This window comes from Pteropus vampyrus, unplaced genomic scaffold (assembly GCF_000151845.1).
Source record: "Pteropus vampyrus isolate Shadow unplaced genomic scaffold, Pvam_2.0 Scaffold155, whole genome shotgun sequence".
Lineage (NCBI taxonomy): Eukaryota > Metazoa > Chordata > Mammalia > Chiroptera > Pteropodidae > Pteropus > Pteropus vampyrus.
The window spans coordinates 321,990-331,642 of NW_011888936.1; the positions used below are offsets into that span (position 1 = coordinate 321,990).

Consider the following 9,653-nt stretch of genomic DNA (forward strand, 5'->3'; position numbering starts at 1 on the left):
TCCTTTTATGATTCCAAGAGAAATACATAATTTTTATTATCTTTAACAATAGTGCTAATGATAATGGCAATAATAAAAATATAGTAGTCAACATATGTAAGGAATTGATTTCATTCCATACACTGTGATTTGTACATATGTCCATTTAATTTTGGCACGAGCCCTATGGTATTGTTAGTATTATTATCGCATTATCACAGACATGAAAGAGATTATGTGACTTACTCAAGGTCACAGAACTAGTAATGGGCAAGATTTGAACCTAGGTCCATCTAATTTCTGAGCTTATCTGTCGATTAGCAGAGTCGGAACTAAAACCAAGCAGCCTTCTGGGGGCATTTATTTACAAGGGCTAGTAACACATGAATCACTGAAATAAGAATAAATATTACCAGTTAAAATAGGTGTTTATATATTAATTCATACTATCTGACAAAAGAGGCCACAGCTGAGCCCCTGCAGGAGGCTATGTCCTTTAGTGGATGTGCCCCTCTTCCTCTGCCCCATCTCCACTCCTGTTCTCCAAAAGTTTAAGATCCGGCTCCAAAGCTAGATGTTTGATCAGCCTTTTCCAATTCTGAAGCAGCATCCTATACTAAAACCATACAGTGATCTTATTTTTATAGCTCTTATTTTCTATTTAGTGTTATAGTGTCAGCAGGATGATAAAATGGGGTTCAGTTTGAGCTGCTGTCCTAAGTGCCCACCACTCTCTTGGTCCAAAGTGCAGTGCTGCACCTCTTAAAGCAGGACTTGCTAAGGGTGGGGTGAGGAATAAGGTTTGGGAATGCCAGCTCCATACCCACCTTCAGCCGATGAACAAGGCTGAAGCTGCCGAGGCTAAAGGAGATTTGGAAATGGGAGATGGTGTGGCTCGTATACTGTGAGTCCCATCCCAGCAAGAGGGTGGCAAAGAAAGACTGATATGTGTGCCCTGGAGCTTGGGGGACAGAACGGACTGTGTGTCATAGAAATTTCTCATGCCAGAGAAATCTGAAGGAGAAGAAGCTGGCTGACAGAGCCAGTGGAAGAGAGGACAGTGGGTGGGAAGGAACTATTTCCCACTGACAGTGGGCCCGAGGTATTCTGTGGAATTGTAAGTGACCATCCAGGGAGGGTGCCTTCATGCTTGTCAAGGATGGGGCAGGGCGCCTGCCTATGGATAGAGCAATCAGCTTTGAGCATCTGTATAGCAAGCTCCCCTCAGGGATCTGAAGCAACTGCTCATCAGATAATAGGAGACTAGGGAGATCTGCTGTCCAGGTGAGGAGAGGAAGCTGGACCTGTCCTCCCACCCAAGCCCCACTGCAGGCATCGTGCAGGCCTGAGCCAGGGGAGGCAATGCCCTGCTTTCGAATGGAGTTCACAGTTAGGTTTTTATATGGACTGGATATTTAATTACTAAACTGAGACTATTTTAGGGACTTTTTATTTTCTAACACCTGGCACACAACTGTGAGTCTTGCCTTAGATTTAATCCAGGGCCAGAGAAAGATTTAGTCTGGCAGAATAGGTTTACAGGGGAGCTTGAGAAGAGGGAAAAAGTTGTTTTATGACTCTTGCGTATTGCTCTTTCAACATCCTGAGTCTTATTTCTTCTCTCCTGGACGTTAAGCTCCTCAAGCGAGTTTGGAAATAGAAGGAAATGATATCTTTGTCATCAGGTCTAACTCATTTTTGTAAATGGTACAGAGCTGAGCATCCATTTGTTCAATACAAATTGACTGGATAAATGGTTTATGAGATTAAGCAAAAGGTGATCTTTAAGTAAGAAGAAGTACAGTGATTACTTTTAAAAAGAAAGCTTTAATTTTAGAGTAGTTTTAAATTTACAGAAAAGTTACAAAGATAGTATAGAGAGTTCCTACATTCTCGCCCAGTTTCCCTTATTGCTAAAATTTTACTTTAGTATGGTACATTTGTCACTACTAATGAACCAGTGATTACTTTTTATCTGTACAAATTTTACTTCTTACAGTCTTGAGATAATACAGGAAAGAATGTCACAGTGTTTATTTCAAAGTGTAGCCATTTTGACTTCTGGATCAAGGTTTTGTACTGTTTGTTAAGCTTCTTTATAAGTTTGCTTTCTCCAAGTGCTATGCTTCCTAATTTCAGTTATAAATCAAAGATTACAAAATTCCTAATGAGTCATACCACTAAGTCCCTTGATCCTTGAATTTCACAAAGAAGTTATAATTTCCTTTAAAATGGTTAAGGAGGAACTTGATATTTATGTGAGCTGCTGTCTTATTTAGTGCATGATGAAGTGCCAGAAATAACATGAATTAAAAGTTAAGATTATTTTTGGTTCAGATGGCTTTGTACAAAACTATAAGATATCAGGAAGTGATCAAGTAAAACTTTTTAATGTAAGATATTTTCTTCTGTATGTAGACTAGTCTTTATATCCTTGATCCAAACAAATTGTGTGGATTTCCTCACACAGAGTAATTGCAAAGAAAAGATTAGTTAATTTAAGAAAAATACTAGAAAAGCCCATATTCCTAAATAAATGCAAGCAACAGAATCAATTTTATATTAATAATGTAATACACACTTATCACTGTTTGCTAGAACTACATTTGGTGGTGTTATTTAATATTTATGTGTTCATGAGCACAGTTTAAAGCATTAGAGTAGATATTGCTGAGATTGGAAGTACTCCGAAATGGTATGCCTATGTAAAAATGGCTTGATTTAAACTTGTTTTTGCACACAGCTTACTCGCCCGTAATGGAAATGCCATCAATCCAGTACTTCTTCTAGTGTCACCCATTCTCAGCAGTCTCGTGGTCACTGGGGCTCTTTATATCATACCTGCCAGCAGTGCTGGCTACGGCTGGATATTTTATGTCACTTCATAAAATCAGTTCATGTTTTTAAGCCTTGCATACTTCTCCTGACTTCTCCTTTTCAGTTTATGGCGATAATTCAGCGACCTATCCTCAAGCCTTGTAGTTTACCTTTGATTTCTTTTTTTTCTTTCCACCCCTGTATTCAGACAGTCTTCATATTTTTAGCTTTGAATGCATTTCTTCCTTTCCACTCCCAAATCCTCTGTCCAGACCTGGATCACCTTATATCTAAGTTATCGATGTGGCATCCCAATTGGTTTACTTTCTTCTGTTTTTAATTCCGCGACACAGACACACCACACTCCTGCTCCCGCACGGACCACGTTCATCCACCAATACCACCTGTACACCCTTCCTGCCCACAAAATGCATGTGCACACACACACTTGAATTGATCTGGCTCATGGTCAGATTAATGTTCCTAAAGTACTTCCATCATTTCGACATACTACAAAACTTTCCGTAGACAGCTCTTAGTGCTTATAGGATGTTGTCTGGACTTCTCGGTCTGACTTTATAGGCAATTCACCTTTTAGTCACTTTGTTGAAAACTCTTCCTCTGCCGTGCCCAAGGATTTCTTGACATAGATTTATGTGCTCTTTATTGAGACCTCTACAGAGTGAACTAGTCTTTGTTTAATAAAGTCAGCTGTGTGTTTTTGTGGCATCATCCGGAACTCTGTCGGGATTGTCCGTTGGCCTAGGTCTACGATCCTCTTGATCTCACATCAGAACCTGAGATTATACCCAGACCAGCTGATTGATTCCTGCTTAGCCTTATGAAAATGTACAGGATTAAGTTAGTAACGCAAATTGGTTTTTTAGGCCTAAGGGTCTTAAAAGACCGTACACATCCTTTGGTTGCTCTATTCAATAAGTAACAGCTGTTAATACAGTGTTATACAACATTTTAAGCATTGTTTTTTTAAAACGCTTTGATCAAATGGTCCTTGCCACTGAAGCGTTTTGAGAAAAGTCCTTTCTTCCACATGTTTGTGGGTTCGAGAGGGATCCTAAAGCCCTCATGGGACAGAGACCTTTATTGATATATGTTGTATATAATTATATCAATTATAATATTGATACTATTAACTGGGTTTTATATAAGACACCTGCTTCATATTGAGTGCTACCTAGTTCCATTTCATCACATTACCTTGAAAAGGTGGAAAGAATGGTATTGTGTATTTTATTTCACTCTAATTGCCTGCATTAGAATTTGAAATATTGTTATATTTACCATATGCATGCCTTTTAGACTCAGTAAAACAACGGAACAGTTGTAGAGAAGAGAGTCATTTAAATCATTTGCTGTAAAATCTGTGGCACGATGTGAGGGCATTTTGGGGTTCATCTGATATAACTCTTGTCTCTTGGATTCATGGTCTGTGTGAAGTGTCTGGCATTTGACATGGGTTAAAATATTTTATACTGTGCTTAGAATGTAGGTTGTGAACTTTGCTCTTTAGTATTTCTGTGGTAGTTATTTTCACCTTTAATTTTTACATCGTATCTCTGGGGAAAAAACAGGTGTTCAGTTTTTTGGTAACCAAATATAGATCTGCACATCATGCAGTGGCATTCTTCTATGCAGCATGCTATGACCCACCTCCTTAAGCAAATATAGCATGTGTAGAGCTTATTTATAGTATGACCTCTAGTCTTCTTTGGCTCCTAGTTTATTTGGGGCATAACTCACTAGGGTTATGGGTTGCAGTTTAAGGATCAGCTGAGGAGAAGGAGACAGAATGAGACACATGACCTATCATGTATATAATACTGAAGTGTGTTCATGCTTGAACTATGCAGTATGGTGGGTGTGGTTTAGGCAGAACTTACGGGAGATAAGACTGTAACCATACGAACTTTTAGTATGAAAGGGGGAATTGGGTGAAAATAGAAAAGCTTTGAAAATATATTTCAATATTATTAATTGGAGCTACCATTTATTTATTTTTAATTTTTTTATTTTTTAGGCGAGGCAACCCTTGGTTGACCTCACAGATTGCCAGGACCTTGTCAGTTTGCAATCCCTCATTTTTTATTTTTTTTGCCTACAGCACTTGGTCTTTCTAGGTGGTCTCCCATCCAAGTACTAACCAAGCCCAACCCTGCTTAGCTTCCAAGATCAGACGGCATCAGGCTTGTTCAGGATAGCCTGGCCATAGACTATAGCTACCATTTATTGAGTGATTATCATGAGCATGTACTGTATTAAGAGTTTTATATATATTAGCTTATTTAAACCTCATGACAATATTCTGAGAGTGTTGTTATTTCCTTTGCACAAAGTAGATAGCTGAGTTTTAGGGCTTTGGCAAATCAAGATAAAGTAAATAAACATGAATTTGGTGAACACATTTAAAAATCCTGAAGCTACATAAATCCTTTATAATTTTCATGAAGTGGATCAGAACATTTAGAAGTTTTGGATTCAAATTCATGTTCCCCAGAGTGATAAAGCAGGACAATTATAAATTGACACTAGTATCTTAACATCCTAAAATGAGAAGGAACTTTTGTAGCTATCTAGAAAAGCATTTGCAAAATTTATTGAAATCACAGAAATGTCTGAAGAAAAGGTGGGATTGCAGAGAACATTTATCACCTCTTTGAAGGTCTTTTTTGGCAGCAAAATATTAATCTGTTTAAGAGATTTGCATTTTTGTCCCTTAAAATTACATATAGGATTTTGTTTGTCCTGCTTTGAAACTTCACCAAGGATCATTCTAAATTAAAGCGTGCACTTCGAACTGAAGTGAACTGAACTAATTTGCAAAAATTCAAGTGGAGCCCACATACTTTAAATGATCTATTAACCAGAGTATTTTGAAAGGAAAAAAGCCCTGATGAGTATGTGTGAATAAATCCACACTGGAAAAGAATCGAGTGTTTGCTAAGACAACTGAAGTGGAGTTACAAAATAATCGTGAACCCAGTCATTATTTCTTTATTCTGGACAGAAGTGAAACCACACTGTTTAAAAATGAATAAAAATTTTAATTACAAAAATTATACATGTTTATTACAGAAAAAAAATTTTTAATTTGAGCTAAGAGGAAAAAAATCGTCTATAACTAGCAGACACTGTTATCAAAACATTGGTAAGATTCTGGTATGTACACACCTAGCCTTAAATTGTACGCTTTAAAAAGGAAATTTATAGTACATAAATTACATACTCATAAAGCTGTTAAGAAACACTTTCCGAGTGTTCCTGGCTTGCTCCCCTCTTTCTTTTTTGTCTGGATCTTCTCTTTCCTTTTTCTCTGTTTTTTCTGCCCTGCTCACGTTGACTTCCATGCCTGGCAGTTCCTGATCATGTGGGTTCCAATCCTGAATAGAGTCCTGGGGGAGCCGTTTACAGAGTTGACGCCCTCCGACTTGGTGTAGGCCCCTCCTACTCACCTGTTGTCGGAGTAGATTACAACCTTCCAGTTTTAGATGCTATTCTCAAACTGGCCAGCCAGGCTTTGCACTGAGGATCTGTTGGCTGCTCTGAAGTCTTCTGGTCCAGGCCTGTTGTTCACCCTGTTGCTTCCTTTTCCTTCTTTCCTTAAAGATACTAAGGCTGTGTGAATCTTGTAGGTGTCAGTGATTTGTAACAGACCATATGTGTTTTGGAATTCAAGAGGATACTTTCGAATTCACCCAATTTTGTGGCATTGTCCATTGGTTTTGGTTTTGATATTAGTCATTCATTTTTGTTTGTTTGTTTGTTTGTTTTTTATCGTGGAGATTTGAGAAGGTTCAAACTATGCTTTCATTGCTGCTTCTATCTTTCCAGAAGTCAGAAGTATAATCTTTCAGACAATTTGAGGAAGAGATTTGGAAGGAATTGGTCTGGCAAAAACAAACAATAGCCTCCTAGAGATTTTAATATCCTTGAGGGAAGAGCCAAGGCTTATTAATCTTTCTAACTCCAGCATCTAGTACAGGCCCTGGCATTAATTAACACTCAGATAGTAATCGAATAAATAGAAGTGCAGAGAGATGAATGACTGCTTGGAGGGTGAGCTAGACTTTATACCTAGTACTCACTTGCTGAGTTGACATTAAGAGGGCCTGGATAGTTTCCCCTCCTTACACATATGAAGCTTTGGTCAGCTATTCAGCTGTTTACCTGCCTCATTTTGTCAAGAACTTGTGAGATGATACACAACCATCAGTGTAGGGTTTCCAATATCCCTAGATATTGATGATCTAGGTTACTCGGATTCCAGATGCACTTAAGTGAGTATCAGTAGACCCTTTCTTGACCCATAGGTTCTGGGTCTGGGTCCCAGAAGTCCATGGCCTTAGATTCTTTTTTTAACCAAGCCTTGTTTGTGAGTCAACAAATCATATTTGTGAAATAAAGTCTTGTCATGCAGGACTTTCTAATCTGATACTGGGGAAGCTGCCTGGTCTTTTCTGAGCTCTCTTGTTTCTCTAATAAATCGCTTTTGTTTATTCTATCCTAGGAACCATAAAAAACTTAGTAAATAGAACTATATATCTTACAAAAGTGAATTCCCTCAAGGCCATCTATTCTGAAACTGCTTCTAGGTTGCCTTGGGCCAGCTACTGTGATGTGCTAAATCCTTCCCAACCCTGTTATTCTCCTCGGCGCTTCCCTTTCCACGTTTCATTTCCTCGGTACTCTCTGTTTGGCAGTATTTAATTTGATGAAGTTATGCTGAGATAGAAATGAAGGACAAAGGTATAAAACGTGCTGTCTGTTCAAGGCAGCATATTTATTTGTGCTGTAACAAAGGCGTGCAATGCTTGAACTCAAAGAAGTTGAATTGGGTGGAAATTTGAATACCTTTGCCATTTTTCAAATCTAGGTGATACCCAATGATTTTGGAAATAAGTAAAGAATGTAAATAATAAAATTTTAAAGAACACAATGTTTACTCTCTGAGTGGCTGTAAACTTGATTAGTGTTACATTTCTGGGTTAGACTCTTTGAAGGGTTTTTAACAGATTCTCTTGAGGTGTGTATCAAATCAGCTTGTTAAGAAGTGAAGGAAGGTGTAAGCATCACCTTCACAGCTTTTAGATGCTGCAGCTGTTGGAAAAGACTTGGTGGACTAATCAGTTATGGCTGAGGAACGTGTCTGCCTGACATTAGTGCTTGTCATGTACATCCTTTTTAACATAATGGGAGTTGGGGGTAGAGAGATGTACAAGGAATACAGAGAGCTATATTTAATTTCAATTAAAAAGAAAAGAACAAAACACATAAAAATGACGTTTACATTCTTAGATAAAAAAAGAATTGTAATCTTGGTATGTCATGCTTGAAATTTATTGAAACTTCTTTTTTTGGTTTACTCTTTGGAACTATCCCGAATTTTGTTTGCAGTAGTTAATTTAACTTTATAAATAAATGAGTTTTTGGCTTAATGCTTTTTGATATTTAAAAATTTTTTTTATAATAATGGAAGTTGCTTATGGTAAAGTTTACATAATATGAAAGTCTAAAAAGTAAACAAAAACAAAAACAAAAACAAACAGCTTCTCTTTTAATTCTCCTTCCTCTCAGGAAATTATAGACTGATACATACCCTTCTAGACCTAGAAAATGCACATATATGATTTATTAGAGATGTATATATTGTATCTTTTTGTTAAATTATATCATACTATTTATATTATTCTGCAACTTGACTTTTCACCTAGTAGTTCATGATCTTCTCTCCACATAGATGAAAATTTAATGAGCTGAACTCTCCCTTTTTGCATTTATAAGCATATTCGATGTTGGCCTATATGTAAGAAAGATGTAAGGAAGAAAAAAGACAAGTCTCTCCAAATAGTTTGCCCTTCTCTATCTCTAGCCTAAATAGATGTACCTAGAAGTCATTCGACAGCTGTCAAATTAATGGCCCGAATGTTGGTGACACGGAGAAGCAGCAGCTGGTAGACAAGTGTAGTCACCCCATTTCTGAGCATGGGAGGAGGGACAGCAGATGGACATATTTCTGCTATTGTTCCATATTTAACTACTTGCTTTCCCTTTAGGCGTTTCCTTTTACAGACACAAAATTGGTTTTAGAGAAATATTTAAAAAATGATTTAGATAAATTAGAGAAGAAAAGAATTAACTGTAGACCTGAGGGTTAATTATTGTTAACATTATGTTACAGTTCTTTTTTCTATGCCATCTAGTAAATGTGTTATTAGAAATAGCACTTTACTTCTGTGATCTTCTTCCCTAAATCCCATCGCCCCGGTCTAACCATGAGAAAAACATCAGACAAATCTCAATTAAGTAACATTCTACAAAATGCTGACAATTATGCCTCAAAACTGTCAAGGTCATCAATAACAAGGAGAGTACAAGAAATCATCATAGCCACGGGAATCTTAAAGAGACATGATGACTAAATAAAAGTGATATACTGAAAGAGATCTTAGAATAAAAAAGGACATTTGAGAAAAGCTAAGGACATCTAAATAAGTCATGGACTTTAGTTAATAATAGTATATTAATATGGGTACATTAACTGTGATGAATTACTATGCTAAAGGAAGATGATAAATGGCAACTCTATACTAACTTCACATTTTCTTTGTAAATCTATAACTATTCTAAAATAAAAATAAAAATTTTAAGGTGTCGTTATCATACTATAGATACAGTTTTTCTTTTTCTTTTTTTTTTTTTTTTTTTTTTTAGGGACAGAATAAAGACTCTGTCGAGGACTTCTAGTTTCTTATTGTGTCATCTTTTTAAAATATTAGTCATTGTTTACTATTTCTCAGAATAAATATGCTATAATTCATCTATTTCTTTCATGTGGGAGA

General features: G+C 36.8%; 1 protein-coding gene and 1 pseudogene across 2 annotated transcripts in view; one reads left to right on the forward strand and one right to left on the reverse strand.

Annotated features, from left to right (window-relative positions):
* The window catches only part of TBC1D4 (TBC1 domain family member 4), a 198,046-nt gene that overhangs the window by 83,030 nt on the left and 105,363 nt on the right, over positions 1-9,653 (forward strand). The window lies entirely within an intron of this gene.
* On the reverse strand, positions 4,910-5,028 carry LOC111745461 (annotated as a pseudogene).